Genomic DNA, 18,034 nt, shown 5'->3' with positions numbered 1-18,034 from the left:
AGGTCTAAAAGATGCTGGAATTGAGGCTTTAGATAGCCCCTGGGCTAGTCCAGCAGTCCTGGTACCAAAACCTCACACCAAGGGTGCAAAAAGAGAGATGAGGTTTTATGTGGACTACAGAGGCCTCAATGCACTCACTAGGAATAATCTCCATCCAGTTCCAAGGGCAGATGAGCTCATAGATACTTTGGCCTCAGCCAAGTTTCTGAGAACATTTGACCTGACTGCTAGCTACTGGGAAATCAGATGAGCTGAGGATACCAAGACAAAAACAGCATTCTCAACCCCCACTGGGCATTATCAATTTATTTTTATGCCTTTTGGTCTGAAAAATGCACCTGCCACATTTCAGAGGCTGGTGAACAAAGTCCTAACAGGTCTGAAAGCCTATAGTGCAGCATATCTAGATGATATTGCGGTCTTTAGCTCTAACTGGGAGGATCACCTGGTCCATCTCAGAAATGTTCTGGAGGCCCTGCAAAAAGGTGGCCTCACTATCAAAGCCTACAAGTGCCAGATAGAGCAGAGCAAGGTTGTATACTTGGGCCACCTGGTAGGTGGAGGCCAGGCTCAACCATTGGAGAGCAAAATCCAGACCATCATGGACTGGGTTGCTCTCACTACCCAGATTCAGGTCAGAGCTTTCTTGGACCTGACTGGGTACTACAGGAGGTTTGTTAAGGGATATGGGTCCATTATGACTCGTATTAATGATCTCATCTCCAAGAGAATGCCAAAGAAAGTTCAGTGGACAGTTAGCTGTCAAAAGTCATTTGAAAACCTGAAGCAGGCCACGTGCACTGCTCCAATTCTGCAAAGTCCTGACTATTCCAAAACCTTCATTGTCCAGACAGATGCATCAGAGATAGGGGTAGGAACTGTTTTGTCACAACTAAATGTAGAGGGCCAGGACCAACCAGTAGCTTTTATAAGCAAGTAATAGAACTCCAATCTGAGCACACAAAGAGAAGTCCAAAGTCAATAATATTGTAAACACAAGTGTAATCGTAGTCCACTTTTAATCCAGAGAGTTTAGTTTGGGTCACACGATATCCAATTCTTTTACAGTCTATGTTCAATCTAAATTCTTTACATAAGTATTCAGTTAATCCAATCCACGTAATCATTTTATATTCCTTCAGTATTTTATACTCGATACAGCCAACATGTGTTCTGTCGTTCAGTAATTCATACCTAGACCTTTTCAGGGCTGTAAGTTATGAATACATAACACCAGAAATGTTATCCCATCATTTGAGAAGGACTGTCACCCACCAAGGTGCAACACAGACAAGGAAGTGAAGACAGGTCTGACACCATCACAGAAAACCAGGATGCTAAAACATTAGGTCTCAGGAGAAAAAGAGAATAGTGGGGAAAGGAAAAATCGTGTGAAGCATGAAAAAAAAGCTGGAGGGAGAAACGTTATAACCACATTCATAATATGCTGGAAACGGTAGTCAGACAGACTCAACAGGTCTATCAAAAAAGGAGAACAGTAAACCAAACAAGGGATGCAGGTAAGGAAATTATCCAACACCAGAATATATAGTGTGGAAATTAACCAAACATAGTGAGTGGGACTGTTGTGAGTAAGTAAGTACATGAGACTGGGATACCTCAATAACATGTGTGCCCTACGATAGCAAAGAGGGGAAGTAAAATGGAAAAAGTACAACTGGTAAAATAATAACCTGTTGAGGATATCAAAAAGCCTTAAGGAGTATGTCTGTCCGTTCAAATGGTCTCATGTGATACGTATAGGAAGTAACAATAAGTTGTCTCTGGTAAAATGAAGAGAAAAATGTTACGATAAAAAAAGTGTATAAAGCCAAGAAGAACCAATCAAGAAATCTGGAATGAGCACCCATCCAAACATATCCTAGGCGTCTACGAATATCATTCAATTATATATACAAATCCCGTTATATAGAATCACAAAGCATGCCGTAACCAGAGTGTGCAGTAAATTGCAATACCAATGTGACAGGTAAAAAATATACCCTGTAAAGGATTAGAGTGCCTCAAGGTGGAATACCAATATAATGTACCTGGTTAAAGCACCCATATAATCATTCCCTCAGCCTCTAGAAATATCATCCCAAAGCATCTCCATATACATTGAAATAGGAGCACAAGCGTGCCATGAATACAGTCATCCATACCCAACAGGACAGAATATGACAGATAAAATAATAACCTGTAAAGGATTTCTCTGTTATTAGTGAGGTTACTACATCTTCCAACAAGTAGAGGATACAGGAGAAGGTACATCTAACCAGCTGTGGAAAATAGTTTTTTAAAGGAAGTGAGGCTCGTAAGGATGTACAATTGAGATAGAGGCACAAGACGCAGGGCAATAGATATATAAAGACTAAAAGAGGCACAAGTGGACAGGGGTCTGACAAAAGAAAGGGCATGCAGACGCGCTCATGGAAAAAACAATGAATATAGAAGGCTCTGATAATGTGGATCAAAAGATCAATGTTGTTAATGTTTCCAATTTTCCTTTAACACCGGATATGATTTCTCTGTTAAGACGTGGTTTGGGGTTTTGTCCTGTTACTAGATGTGACTGGTATACGACAAGAATCGATTTGTACAAATTTAGATTACTCAAATTAAAAAAGTTCTTTGCTGCAAATCCCCAAGATGTCCCTCACTTGAGTGTAACTACTGAAATGAGTAATCCAACGATACAGGATGTGTATGACACTAAGACACTGCTATCATTGACTGATAATGAAGAAGACCCTATGACAATGGCCAAGCTCTTACTGGAGCTTTAACTTAAAATAGACCTCAGTAAAGTTAGTGAATTTAAAAACAAATCCAAATGGACCCCACAACTAACATCAGGGAACAACATTGACATCTTTCTCAAGGTAATAGTACATGGAATTGACAAAATAATAGATAAAGACAGACGTAAGAACCAGACCCCATTTAATGACAATCTAACAACCCAAGAAAGTTATGCCTTAAAGACCTTAAGGACTAATAGAGATCTAATAATAAGGGAAGCTGACAAAGGGGGAAATATTGTTTTGATGAATAAGACCGATTACGATAATGAAGTAGTTTCACAGCTGAACAACTGTACCTTCTATAAATGACTTGACAGAAATCCCATACCTGCAATAACACTGATGACTAATAAAGAACTCAAACATTGGTGTGATTTGGGATTAATCAGTAACGAAGAATACCTTTATCTTCTCATTGACCGTCCACGGTTTCCATTCCTATATACTCTCCCCCAAGATACACAAAGATCCTCTAAAGCCACCAGGGAGACCCACTGTGTCCGGGATATGTGGTCCCACGTAAAGAATGTTACAGTTTGTTGATATTTTCTTGAGATCGTATGTCACTAACATACCATCATATATACAAGACACCAATCATATTTTGAATTTATTGACTTACATCATATGGGAGCCTATGATGACATTGGTGACTATGGATGTAGTCTCCCTTTACACCAATATACAACATGATTTGGGACTGAGGGCATTAAGATCCTTTTTACACAGTAGACCGATTGAATACTTTGAACACACAGAAATGATCTTGAAAATGACAAAACTCATACTTGAGAACAATGTGTTCCTGTTCAATGGCATCTGGTAAAAACAACTGCTCGGAACTGCTATGGGTTTGAGATTCTCTCCGTGTTTTGCTAGTCTCTTCATGGGATGGTTTGAGGCGGAGCGTGTCTGGACCCCTCAAGGATACCCTTGGATTGAACATATACACTGTTGGGGGAGGTATATAGATGACGGTCTATTAATATGGACAGGCTCTATACAACAATTGGATGATTTATTTGCATATCTGAACTCCAATGACTATAACCTTTCATTCACATTCCAACACAGCCGAGAACGTATTGTCTTTTTGGATGTGGAATTTTATATTTCTGGTAACAAGATTTGCAGTCAAATGTATTGGAAAAGTACATCTTGTAATGCTTTACTCCACACATCTAGTTGTCACCCAAAATGTCAGATAAACGCGATCCCCTATGGGGAACTGGTTAGGACCCAGAGAAATTGTAGCGAGAACATGGAGTTTGTGAGAACTGTATCCGATCGGAACGTAAGTTTGTGCAGAAAGGATATAATATGATAAACAGATTACTGAAACCAACACAAGGAAGTAAAACTAAACTTTCAGAGAAAATCAGATTGGTCACTAATTTTCACCCTGACACAAGCAAATTTTATCGTGCTTTACAAAAGCATTGGCACATTCTGACTTCAGAAAAATCACTTCTTGACTACATCCCCAAGTCTGACCTTTAGGAGAGGCCAGACTCCTACCAATTTGATGAGCCCCAGTTACCCATGACCTACTAGACACAGCAGCTGGTTGAGTGACCGTACTAAAGGCTTTTTCAAATGTGGACGTTGCAATATATGTAGGTGGGCAATTGATAAAGTGTCACACTTCAGTTTTAACAATACATGTGATTACACTATACCTATGTTTATTAACTGTGACACAAGATTTGTTGTGTATGTAATCATATGCACATGCCCAAAAATGTATGTTGGAAGTACCATCAGACCTTAGAACGTATTGCCAAACATTTTAGGGCACTGAAGAACAATGATTTAAAACATCCAATAGTGTTACACACCCAAGAGAATACCCCTGGTACACAAACGCACAAATTTAGCTTTCGTGTAATTGACCATGTGAGCAACGATGTACGAGGTGGTGACAGAGAACTCCAACTCAGATGCAGGGAGGCTATCTGGATAATGAAATTGGTGGGTGTGGAGCTCAGTATTAATTTTGAGGATGAACTACAATATTTTCTCGGAGACTAATATCTCACTGAGCTCAATACCATTATGAATAGACTTTAGTTTTGTACTGAGTCTCCTAATACTGCAATATATTTTTGTGAACATGTCCCAATTGTACTTTATATGGATGAACTGACAATCTCTCGACTACAACTTGAATGTGGATATACAATGTTGTCAATACCATTGGTCCACATTGCTCATGAGGACCTCTTATTCATTATGTACACTAATAGGTATGCAAATGTTTTAACATAGAGGTATATATGGATTATTACAATTTGAAGCACTATGCAGAATGTACAAATGCACTTTTGGTACAAGCTGTTCAGTTTATCATTTATATTTTCTTTGGATTCTCTGTCTAACCCGCCATCTTTCTCTTATCCCTCTCAGCGTTGGTGGTAATATGCTCTTTAGGGGTTTTGCACACATTTTAGCCCTTATACTCACTCACATCCCTTCCCTGTAAAATTTATGGACACCACTCTAAGATGGTCGCTGTACTGCTTTTGGACGTAACTATACTGCTCTAACTATTTTTCATAAGTCAATACCATATTCTAGCTATCATAGATATTTACTTGTTAGGAACTTTCTACCCGATCCATATCTTTGTAACTTTTTGCACCGACTATGTATTAGAATAATAGATGGTACATTGGTTTTCAGAATGTCCATCTTAATACTTTAATGATATTCACGCACATCGCGCAATAAGAACAACCACACCATTATTTGCACTTAGCAGAAAAGGTCACTTTATTAGGCCAGGCAACAGAAATTCGCATCTTGCTACAATAACAATTCCTGGTACAAAAATACCCAATTGTCATTACTCTTTGAAACTTTTTTGATAAAAAACCAAATATTCCCCACAAGACTTCTCATCAAAATACCCCATGAAATCCACAATCCCAATCAACCTTTCCAAACCCCCCTCTCCCATCCCAGAGGGAAGGATAAGTCCGCTCCAGACTATCCAACCCCCCAAGAAAAAACACCACCCAGGAAAACCAAAGAGTTTTCCTGCCCCCCCCCCAACAGAAATTTTTTGCTGCCTCGAAAATTAATTTATATTAAACGAACACCAAAGATTTTCACACCAAAAATCTGCCAATAGATCCCTCAACTCCATTAAATAATATACCTGGCCCATTTGTGACAAGTGTACCCCATCTTCCCTGAAAAGATGATATTCCGCACCTGTGATATTATCATGAGCTAAAAACTTTATACCCATTGCAGAACAAAAGATTTTCATTTCCCGATTGAGTTTCCTGCGAGCCCTTTCCATCGCCATGTGGTTGCGAGCTCCCCTTCAATGGTGTCTGTAAATAAATTCAGTCCAAACCAGAGTTGTACCTACCCAGTTATTCTTAATCACCGCCAAATCCAATTTCATTTTCTTCAAAAGGGATAAACCAGATAATGAAACAAGATCATTTTCCCCTAAATAAATAATTAATAAAACGGTGTCATGACCGATAGCTTAATTGGCGTGAGCTCCCCTACCTCTTGGTGATTTCCCTTGATCCCCGAACCTTTGGTTGGCAAAACACTGTATGATGGCATGTCTCCCACCGCACTGCGAACATTCGTGCTTAAACCTGCAAAATTTTCTGATGCATGAACCTCGATTAAAGTTCCAGCAGGCTCCCGTAACTTGCAGTTGTCCTCTACCCAACCCACCCGCCCCAAATTGGGCGGGCGAGGCAGAAATGGCCGATAAGGAATTGGGAGCCCGCTTGCAGTATGAGTCGTCACGGGCGGTTGAGTTGAGGACATCCACTGGAGCCACAGTTCCTGATCAACCTCCCCCCAAGGCTTATCATGAAAAAGACTTACTCTAGCCCTGAACTCTTCGTCATAGCTGAGCCATGCGAACCCCCCGAAATGTAACTGTGCTTTGCGTATAATATCCATGTACTTACACATGGCCACAGCCCTGTCCTGATGTTTTTCACAATAGACGCTTGCATAGATTAAAAATGCCGCCGTCCAATTTTCGATATTTTTAGGAACCCTGGGACGCCTCGAAAGCTCCCACTCCTCCTCTTTGGACCCCTCCTTCGCTTGAATGTCCCTTTGAAGGAGCTTGAAAACGTCAACAAACTCGTGGTCCCAGATTCTCTTCTTTGTTTTCTCAGCTAAATGTGTCTCCAGGGGCATGGACAGACCCATGTAAGGTAATTTCTTATGTATGGGGGGAATGGCACCCCAATCTTGCTCTGATGAGGAGTTTGACCCACCCAAAACCTGTTTATCAGTAATTGTCACCTTACTCGATTCCACAGCACCAGTACCCACTCTCACCTGTTCTGGAGACTTTTCCACCGTCTCGCCCGCCCCAAAACCCAACACTTCATTCACTCAGTCATCGCCCATCCCCACTGAACGTACCTGTTTTTGCCTGCCAAAGGTTGCGGCCACAAAGACCACCACTGAGGCCTACCTGATGTCAACTGAGTAGCCCGCTTCTGAAACTCCTTTGTATCATCTCGCTGTTGCTGACCATGAAGTCGTTCCTGCTCCGCTGTCTTGTCTGCTCGTGACCTTTATAAAATACTACCAACAAAAGTTGACCCGACCCCTTCTGTGGCACCACTTGTTTTTGACCCATAGCTCTTGAATCCAAATTCACATTACCAAACAGAACACCTCCATTTATATTATCAGCCACCAGCCCATGACCAGCATCTTCAAAAGGTATAACCAAATCCTTATTACTACCACTCGGCATTTCCACGTCTCACACCCCACCATCATAACAAACACCCAATTGGTCACATCAACATCCGCATTTGATCCACTCTGTGTATCAACCCCCTTACCAAAAGCCGCACCCTGCTTTGCCGTCTTGAACTTGGAAGCACACGCCGCCATCTGCTGGACCTTTTGTGATGAAGACTTCCAGCCGCTCGTGCCAGAAGACGCTACCGACTTACCACCAACCCGGACTTGCATTGAACTGCCCGCTGCAGAAGATGAAGGAGTGGCATGATCCACCCAAACCCATTGCCCTCGACGTGGCCCTAATACAGAGTCAAAAGAAATCTGTGAGAAACAAGGAGGAGAATGAGATTCCGGAAAAATGGCTACCAAGCCTGAAGAATAACCAGCAGGTTCTAAACGTGAAGGAGGGTATAAGTTGTGAGACAGTAAATCAACGTCATCCAAATCCTGATCCTCCTCAACCACTGCTGACTCTGTTAAATCAAAAGATGAGGTGGTCATATTGTCTTGTAAATATAAATTGACATTTTTCCCAGGCGGGCCCCTAGGAACCGGAGACAAAAACACCTCGGAAACAGCTCCTTCCCCTACCGGACCCAGCACTTGAGCACCGTTATCGTTCGAGATATTGTGAAATCCATCTGACAAAAGTTGCGCCCCATCACTATCCTCACCACTGTCACTGGAGTAATCCACCAATACAGCAGAGCGTCCCTCAATAGACACAGGAGGCGCAATATTAATGGAAGACATTCCTTCAAAATTAGTATGATGTTTGAGCACCTTGTCACTGATGTGCCCTCTCTTGGCTGCCAAAGGAGAGGCCGTCAAAACAAAATTGTCATTCACCCCATTGGCATCACCAAACCCCCTCCCCCTGCTTGACAGGGAACTTGCTGAAGTAAGGCTCATAGAGGAAGTACCACCCCTGCCCTGTGCTCTCCTCCTAGTGCATCCCACACAATGAGAAGCTGCCGCCCCCAACTGACCTGAATTCCTGTCAGGGAGCGAGTGACATCTGGGAGCCTGCAACCTGCTGCCTCCGCTTCGACGTGCCGCACGACTTCTGTGTTGCAGCAGCAGGGGCACCACCTCAGCGCGACCTTCAAGCACTTGTGACCGGCTCTTCGCAGGCAAACAGGCTGCCACCTCCTCAGAAACTCCTTGGGCTGCCACAAGCTTTGGGCGTCTTCCGGCCGCCGCTGCTAAAACTGTGCAGACGCTAGGCGTCAATAATTCCTCACGGCCCGCATCATAAATAATGCAGCAAGCTACTAAACTTGACAGAGAATAAGTGTGAAAAAAGGAAAGGCTTGGGTCACAAAAACGACCGCCTTCCAATCTCCTCTCACAAATCGCCGCTTCCCTCAACGGCCACCCGCTAAACCTAACGCTACTAGGCCCTGCCCACCACCTGCCTAGAGACCTCACGTGCTGTGTGGACTGTTCCACCGCGCAAAATTCCCCAGGGGGACACCGGCTCGTGCCGCGATTCCCCTGGGACCCCATTCAAACACCGAGATAACACATTAAAGTGCCAAGATGGCGCGTGATCTTGCAGACGCCTGACACGTGACTATCTTGATCATTTATATTGAGCAAACAAGATGGTGCGGGTGGTCCACGCCAGTGATACACCGGCTTCCTTGTTGCGCTCTTCACACTGTTTTCAGTAAGTGGTACTGTGGGTTTGGGTAACTTCCGGATGTACTGCACAAGGGTGTTTGTTACATTTACAGTCTTTTTATTGTTTATGGTGAGGACGATATCCTCCCGTCCTTTGCTATAAATATCACTGCTAGCGTTATCGGTATCCCTGTAAGAGGGACTAGACGTCTGGGGATACGCTACGCCGATTATTGCTTTTTAGGTCTCGGCTGGCGTTGGAGCGCGCATGCGCTCCTCACCTCGAGACTTATAGTGATCAAGTCAGTTTTAGAAAAGGGTTTCAAACCCCGCCCCTTATTGCCATTGGCTTGCATCACCGTTTGTGTTAAACAGTGCGCCGCCATTGGAAATAAGGTTGCCCAGGGTGCCTCCTTCCGGACACGGTCGCCTGCCTTACGTGTGCCGTGAAGACTTTTCTTATCTGCTTGTTAATTTACAAGCAGATAAGAAATATCTTTACAACAGGCACGGAGCTCAGAGGCGCACGGGGCGGACAAGGCAATACTTCAGTTAGGTCCACCCCATCCTAGCTTTTCAGATCTGGTTATAGAAAGTTTTAAGTCCCCGATATCACAAAGCCACTGTTATTTTATTAAAGTAATACAAGACAATAAAAACTGCATTCCAGACACACATCACATCCCTTCACATGCAGGCCTTCAAAATAAAAATCACTTTCGCAGTTGTCACTCTAGAGGTAGGTCTCGCACGAGCAGGATCACAACACAGAGCTCCCCCCCTCCCAAAGCCTGGTCTGTGTAACATCAGGAGCATGGGGTCTGGATCCAGTTAGTGAGGGAGCTCGGAGTCTGCATCACACGCGCACAGCATGGAGTCCACCACCCACACCGACGTGCAGACACGGAAACACGAAGGACAGCCTCTCCCGGCCACAAGACTAAACCACAGGGCACGTGGACGCACTAATGAGCAGCGGGTGCAAATCAAAGCCACACGGTGTGGGTGTGTGGCGAGAGCAAGCCAACCCACGTGAATGTACCGACTGGTACCACAGGAGGCCACAGGACAGATGGTGACCCACAGAGGCGAGAAAGACATCACTGCTCGTGCCTGCACCCACTGGTGCAACAGCAACCACAGGGAGGATGGTAACCCACTCAGATGCACAAGAGAGTCTCTGCTCGTGTCTGCACAAACTGGTGCCGCAGCAAACCACAGGACAGATGGCAAACCCACTGAGAGGCGAGAGAGAGTCACTACTCGTGCCTGCACCGACTGGTGCCACAGAACACCGCAGGAGAGATGGTGACCAACTGAGAGGCGAGAGCGAGTCACTGTTTGTGCGTGCACCGACTGGTGCCACAGCAAACCACAGGACAGATGGTGACCCACTGATAGGCGGGAGAGAGAGTCACTACTCTCTACTACTCATTCCCTACTACTCACTCTCTACTACTCTCTCTCTACTACTCTCTACTACTCTACTACTCTCTACTACTCTTTACTCTCTACTACTCTCTAACTACTCACTCTCTACTGCTCACTCACTACTACTCACTGTCTACTACTCTACTCTCTACTACTCTCTACTACTCACTCTCTACTACTCTACTCTCTACTACTCTCCACTACTCACTCTCTACTACTCTCTACTACTCACTCTCTACCACTCTACTACTCTGTACTACTCTTTAGTCTCTACTACTCTCTACTACTCACTCTCTACTACTCACTCTACTGCTCACTCACTACTACTCTCTACTACTCTACTCTCCACTACTCACTCTCTACTACTCACTCTCTACTACTCTCGACTACTCACTCTCTACTACTCTCTCTGTACCACTCTCTACTACTCACTCTCTACTATGCACTCTACCACTCTTTACTACAAACTCTATACTACTCTCTACTACTCACTCTCTACTACTCACTCTCTACTCACTCTCTAGTACTCAATCTCTACTACTCACTCTACCACTTTTTACTACTCACTCTACTACTCTCTACTACTCACTCTCTACCACTCTCTACTACTCTACTACTTTTTACTACTCACTCTCTACTACTCACTCTCTACCACTCACTCTCTACTGCTCTCTACTACTCACTCTCTACTACTCTACTCTCTACTCACTCTCTACTCGCTCAACTACTCACTCTCTACTACTCTCTACTACTCTAATCATTCTCTACTACTCACTCTACCACTCTCTACTACTCTCTACTACTCACTCTACTACTCTTTACTACTCACTCTCTACCAATCACTCTACTACTCGTTACTACTTTTTACCACTGACTCTCTTCTACTCTCTACTACTCACTTTCTACGACTCTCTACTACTCACTCTCTACTCACTTTCTACTCTCTCTACTACTCACTCTCTACTACTCTCTACTACTCACTCTCTACTACTCTCTACTACTCACTCTCTACTACTCTCTCTCTACTACTCACTCTCTACCACTCTACTACTCTGTACTACTCTTTAGTCTCTACTACTCTACTACTCTCTACTACTCACTCTCTACTACTCTCTACTGTTCACTCACTACTACTCACTCACTACTACTCACTCTGTACTACTCACTCTCTACTACTCTACTCTCTACTACTCACTCTACTACTCTCCACTACCCACTCTCTACTACTCTCTACTACTCACTCTCTACTACTCTCTCTCTCTCTACCACTCTCTACTACTCACTCTCTACCACTCTCTACTACTCACTCTCTACTACTCACTCTACTACTCTCTTTTACTCTTTACTACTCACTCTCTACCACTCACTCTCTACTCACTCTACTACTCACTCTCTACTACTCACTCTACCACTCTCTCCTACTCACTCTACTACTCTTTACTACTCACTCTCTACCACTCTCTGCTACTCACTCTACTACTCTTTACTACTCACTCTCTACTACTCTTTACTACTCACTCTCTACTACTCACTCTCTACCACTCACTCTCCACTACTCACTCTCTACTACTCACTCTCTACTACTCTACTCTCTACTCACTCTCTACTCACTCTCTACTGCTCTGTACTCACTCTACTACTCTCTACTACTCACTCTACTACTCTAATCACTCTCTACTCACTCTCTACTACTTGCGCTCTACTACTCACTCTACTACACTCTACTACTTTTTACTACTCACTCTCTACTACTCTCTACCACTCACACTACTACTCCACTACTTACTCTCTACCACTCTCTACTCATTCTCTACTACTCACTCTACTACTCTCTACTCTTTACTACTCACTCTACTACTCTCTACCACTCACTCTGTACTACTCACTCTCTACTACTCAACTCTACTAGTCTCTACTGCTCACTCACTACTACTCACTCTCTACTCACTCTCTACTACTCTTTACTCTCTACTACTCTCTACTTTCTACTACTCACTCTCTACTACTCTCTACTGCTCACTCACTACTACTCACTCTCTACTACTCTCCACTACTCACTCTCTACTACTCTGTACTACTCACTCTCTACTACTCTACTCCTCTCCACTACTCACTCTCTACTACTCACTCTCTACCACTCTCTACAACTCACTTTCTACCACTCTCTACTACTCACTCTCTACTCTCTACTACTCACTCTACTACTCCTCTACTCTTTACTACTCTTTACCACTCTCTCTCTACCACTCACTCTCTACTACTCAATCTCTACTACTCACTCTACCACTCTACTACTCTCTACTACTCACTCTACTACTCTTTACTACTCACTCTCTACTACTCTCTACTACTCACTCTACTACTCTCAACTACTTTTTACTACCCACTCTCTACTACTCACTCTCTACTACTCTCTACTACTCACTCTCTACCACTCACTCTACTCACTCTATACTCTCTCTACTACTCACTCTCTACTACTCTACTACTCTCTACTACTCTAATCACTCTTTAATCACTCTCTACTACTCACTCTCTACTCCTCGCTCTCTACTACTCTCTACTACTCACTCTCTACTACTCTAATCACTCTCTACTCACTCTCTACTACTCGCTCTCTACAACTTTTTACTACTCACTCTCTACTACTCACTCTCTACTACTCTATACTACTACTCTCTACTACTCACTCTACTACTCTACTACTCACTCTCTACCACTCTCTACTACTCACTCTACTACTCACTCTACTACTCTCTACCACTCACTCTGTACTACTCACTCTCTACTCTCCACCCCTCTCTCTACTACTCTCTACCACTCTCTACCTCTACACCTCTACCTCTCTCTACGCACACATATGCATATCTATATATGTATATATATGCATTTATATATATGTATGTGTATATATTTACATACATACATAAACATATATATACATCTGCATATCTATATAAATACAAATATAAATGCATGCATACATATAGTCGATTTTAGAGAGAACTAGGGATTGGACTACTGTCTTGAGGTCATCATGGGGAAGAAAAGGTTTCAATTTCTTGAGGTGTTTTAGAGAGAAAAGAGCACTTTTTGCAGAGTTTTTGATGTGGGCCTCCAAAGATAAGTTCTTGTCAAGGGTGATGCCTAGAGACTTAACTGAGTCGGATAGGACGATGGGGCAGTTTAGGGCGACCAGATTCTTGAGCCACTCTTGGATTGGACGATGGTTGCTTTTTGGAGAGAATAGGATTAGTTCTGTTTTATCTGGATTGAGTTTTAAGTGGTTAGCGTTGAACCAAGTTTGGATCTCGGTTAGAGTGGCATTGAGGTGTTGGATGTCGCTGGGAGACTTGATTTTGAAATAGATTTGGGTGTCATCAGCGTAAAGGTGGTAATTCACTCCAGCTTTTTTCAAGATGATTGTGAGGGCTTCCATGAAAAGATTGAAGAGGGCCGGGGAGAGGATCGAGCCTTGCGGGACCCCAAGTGTGACTTTTGTTGGCTTCGAGAGACAGGAGTTGATTTTAATTTGTTGCGAGCGGTGTTGAAGGAAGGAGGTGAACCATTTTAGTACTGTGCCATTGCTAAGATAGACTATCCTTTTTATGGTGCCTATATACGATTTTACTGTGAGGATATTGTTACTTTTGCGCGCATTTTACTGGTGCCAATTTTCCTTAGTACTCTCTTGTACAGGATGTTATGTAACTTATTGAACACTTATTTTTCGGTATGCTATGTGTTTCAATTCTAACGGAATGTAGATATGTATTTTCTTAATACGGCAATTGTAAAGGGAATATTTACGTAGGATGCCCATGTTGGGGACTTGTGGTTGCAGCTCAGCTCAGCTCATATTTTCCCCTTTAAATGACAATTTTTTCTGTTTTGTACCACAGCACATTTACTGACACTTCGCTATACGCAATTTATGAGACCGTTTGAGCGTATACTTATATGTCTGGGACATTGGACATCCTTTACATGTTATTTTTTTACCTGTCATATTCTGTCCTGTTGGGTATGGATGACTGTATTCACGGCACGCTTGTGCTCCTATTTCAATCTATATGGAGACATATTAGGATGATATTTCTAGAGGCTGAGGGAATGATTATATGGTGGTTTAACCAGGTATATTATATTGGTATTCCACCTTGAGGCACTCTAATCCTTTACATCACGGTTACTCATAGTACTGCCCGCGGGCCGCCAGCGGCCCGGCAAGCCTTCCTTGGCGGCCTGCGGACCTTGGAGACATCCTACCTGTGTTTAAAAAAAAAAATTAAATAGTGTTTGCAAACACTGCTGGTTGCAGCAGCCCGGACTCTGAGACTCTGCTCTGTGGGGGCCGGGGGATTCCAGTGATTGTCAAAGTGGAGATGCAGGGGCCTAAGAGGTGCAATACAACAAAGCTTTATGAACATGTAAATGGTCTTTTAAAGACCTGTGAAGTACTCGGGTGCGGCTGTGTGTGCGCGCTGGAAAGCTGTCTCAGTGTGGCTGTGTGTGCGCGCTGGGAAGCTGTGGGCTGAGGGCTGACACACACACGGGGTGAGACAGAGGGCGAGAGACAGAGGGAGGGAGACAGAGGGAGGGAGACAGATGGAGGGAGACAGATAGAGGGAGACAGATGGAGGGAGACGGAGAGGGAGGGAGGGAGGGAGAGGGAGGGAGACGGAGGGAAGGAGATGGAGGGAGGGAGACGGAGGGAGGGAGACGGAGACAGGGAGGGAGACAGAGGAAGAGAGACAGAGGGAGAGAGAGAGAGGGAAGGAGACGGAGGGAGGGAGATGGAGGGAAGGAGACGGAGGGAGGGGGAAGGAGACGGAGGGAGGGAGACGGAGGGAGGGAGATGAGGGAGGGGGGAGGGAGGGAGGGAGACAGAGGGAGGGAGACGAAGGGAGGGCAAAAGAGGGAGGGTGAAAGAGGGAGGGTGAAAGAGGAAGGGCGAAAGAGGGAGGGCGACAGAGGGAGGGCGACAGAGGGAGGGAGAGAGACAGGGAGGGAGAGAGACAGGGAGGGAGAGAGACAGGGAGGGAGAGAGACAGGGAGGGAGACAGAGGGAGGGAGACAGAGGGAGGGAGACAGAGGGAGAGAGACAGAGTGAGAGGGAGGGACAGGGAGGGAGAGACACGGAGGGAGGGAGACGGAGGGAGGGAGACGGAGGGAGATGGAGGGAGGGAGACGGAGACAGGGAGATGGAGGGAGAGAGGGAGGGAGAGAGGAAGGGAGAGAGGGAGGGCGACAGAGGGAGGGCGACAGAGGGGGAGACAGAGGGGGAGAAAGAGAGGGAGGAGAGAGACAGAGGGAGGAGGGAGACAGAGGGAGGAGGGCGACAGAGGGAGGAGGGCGACAGAGGGAGGAGGGCGACGGGGGAGAGAGACAGGGGGAGAGAGACAGGGGGAGAGAGACAGGGAGGAAGAGGGAGGGGGAGAGAGGGAGGGAGGGGGAGGGAGAGAGAGGGGGAGGGAGAGGGGAAGGAAGGGGGAGGGAGGGGGAGAGGGAGAGAGAGAGAGATGTGTGTATGCCGGGTCTGGTGGCTCAGTGGACGAAGGCGTCTGCTGCAGGGACCTGTGTTCAACCTCATGGGCACAATTTTTTTTTGCTTTAGCCCCGCCCCTCCCCCTCTGACCCCGCCCCCACCGGTGCAGCCCTCAGCCACAAACCACACTGTAAATTTGGCCCCCAAGAGAAAGTTTGTGAGTACCCATGCTTTACATGGTATATTTTTTAGCTGTCACATTGGTATTGCAATTTACTACACACTCTGGTTACGGCATGCTTTGTGATTCTATATAACAGGATTTGAATATATAATTGATTGAAATTCAAAGACAACTAGGATATGTTTGAATGGGTGCTTATTCCAGATTTTTTGATCGGTTCTACTTAGCTTTATAAACTTTTTTTATCGTAACATTTTTCTCTTCATTTTACCAGAGACCACTTATTGTTACTTCCTATACGTATCACATGAGACCGTTTGAACGGACGGACATACTCCTTAAGGCTGTTTGATATCCTCAACAGGTCATTATTTTACTGGTCGTACTTTTTCTTTTTTACTTCCCCTCTTTGCTATCGTTGGGCACGCACGTTATTGAGGGACCCTGGTCTAATTTACTTACTTACTCACAACAGTCCCACTCACTATGTTTGGTTAATTTCCACACTATATATTCTGCTGTTGGATAATTTCCTCACCTGTATCCCTTGTTTGGTTTACTGTTCTCCTTTTTTGATAGACCTGTTGAGTCTGTCTGGTAGTGAGGGCTGCAATTGATATACATACATTGCTAAGTTAGCATAACCGCGTTAGATGTTAGAAAGCCCTCTTGCCACTTTTGCAGTTACATGTTATTATTTGAAAAATGCTTGCTCGCCTTTTCTTCACATGAGAACTGTCTGTTGTTCACATCCCTAGATGTGAGCTGCGACATTGGTCTGAACATTGTGTAAAGAAACAGTCTGGGTCGCTAGACAATGCATGTTTTTGAGTTCAGGTTGATCGGCCCACTATTTAACCATAACACGCACACAGCTGCAAATACCTGAGAGTCGGGCGCTTTTAATATTGCAGGCTGCATGCTTAACACACACATTCTGAAGAAGAGCTTTCCCAGGAGCAGAGCACACCTGATCCTGTGATGTGATTCAACTAAGCTGATCTTTACGGTATGGCGTTCCCCATTCAAGCCTAGAGACCTTTTATTAATATAATAATATTAGTTTACTAGCGAAAGGAAGGTGGCTGTATTCCACTGTCATTTGTAATATGATCTCTCCTTTCATTTTTTATGGTATTGTAACAATGCTGATGGTTTTGATTTTAATCATTTGTCTGCTTATGTTACCCAAAGTACTGCATCTTAGGACACAAGGTTTATAAAATAAACTCTTTAAACTTTACTGTGTCTCTGTTTACTCTTGTTGTGAACTGATATGAGGATAATAACGAACAGGTATTTCTGATTCCCAACATTCCTGAGAATACAGTAAGTCGCTTGTTCTGGGTTGTCTATTCATAGGGACCTCCGAAATAAATACGGATAACGAATGGGACACTGATGCTGGTCGGATAGGGGTTCTGGGTTCTGAGGTGAGTTTTTGGTACACCACAATTCACTGAGGTCCTGGTTTCCTGCGCATAGTTCTGTGCATGAGCAGAATCCCTGCAACATGGCGCACCTAACGTTTGGTCTATTGATTTGAAACGCCTTAGTAGTGCTTATATTAGTCCACGACTCCCTCACTCTTGTTTCCGGATAATGGGAGTGACGGATTTTAACCTACCTATTACTCACCTGATAGGTTCTTTCAAGCTTGATCATTAAAAAGGTTTCTTCAATTACTGAACCCTTGTGCTACCGATTAAACTCGTTGTTGATCTTCTGTGTGTCCTTATGGCGGTCGAAATT

The sequence above is a fragment of the Triturus cristatus genome, chromosome 10 (assembly GCF_964204655.1).
Source record: "Triturus cristatus chromosome 10, aTriCri1.1, whole genome shotgun sequence".
Taxonomy (NCBI): domain Eukaryota; kingdom Metazoa; phylum Chordata; class Amphibia; order Caudata; family Salamandridae; genus Triturus; species Triturus cristatus.
Note: the sequence above shows the minus strand (reverse complement) of the source record.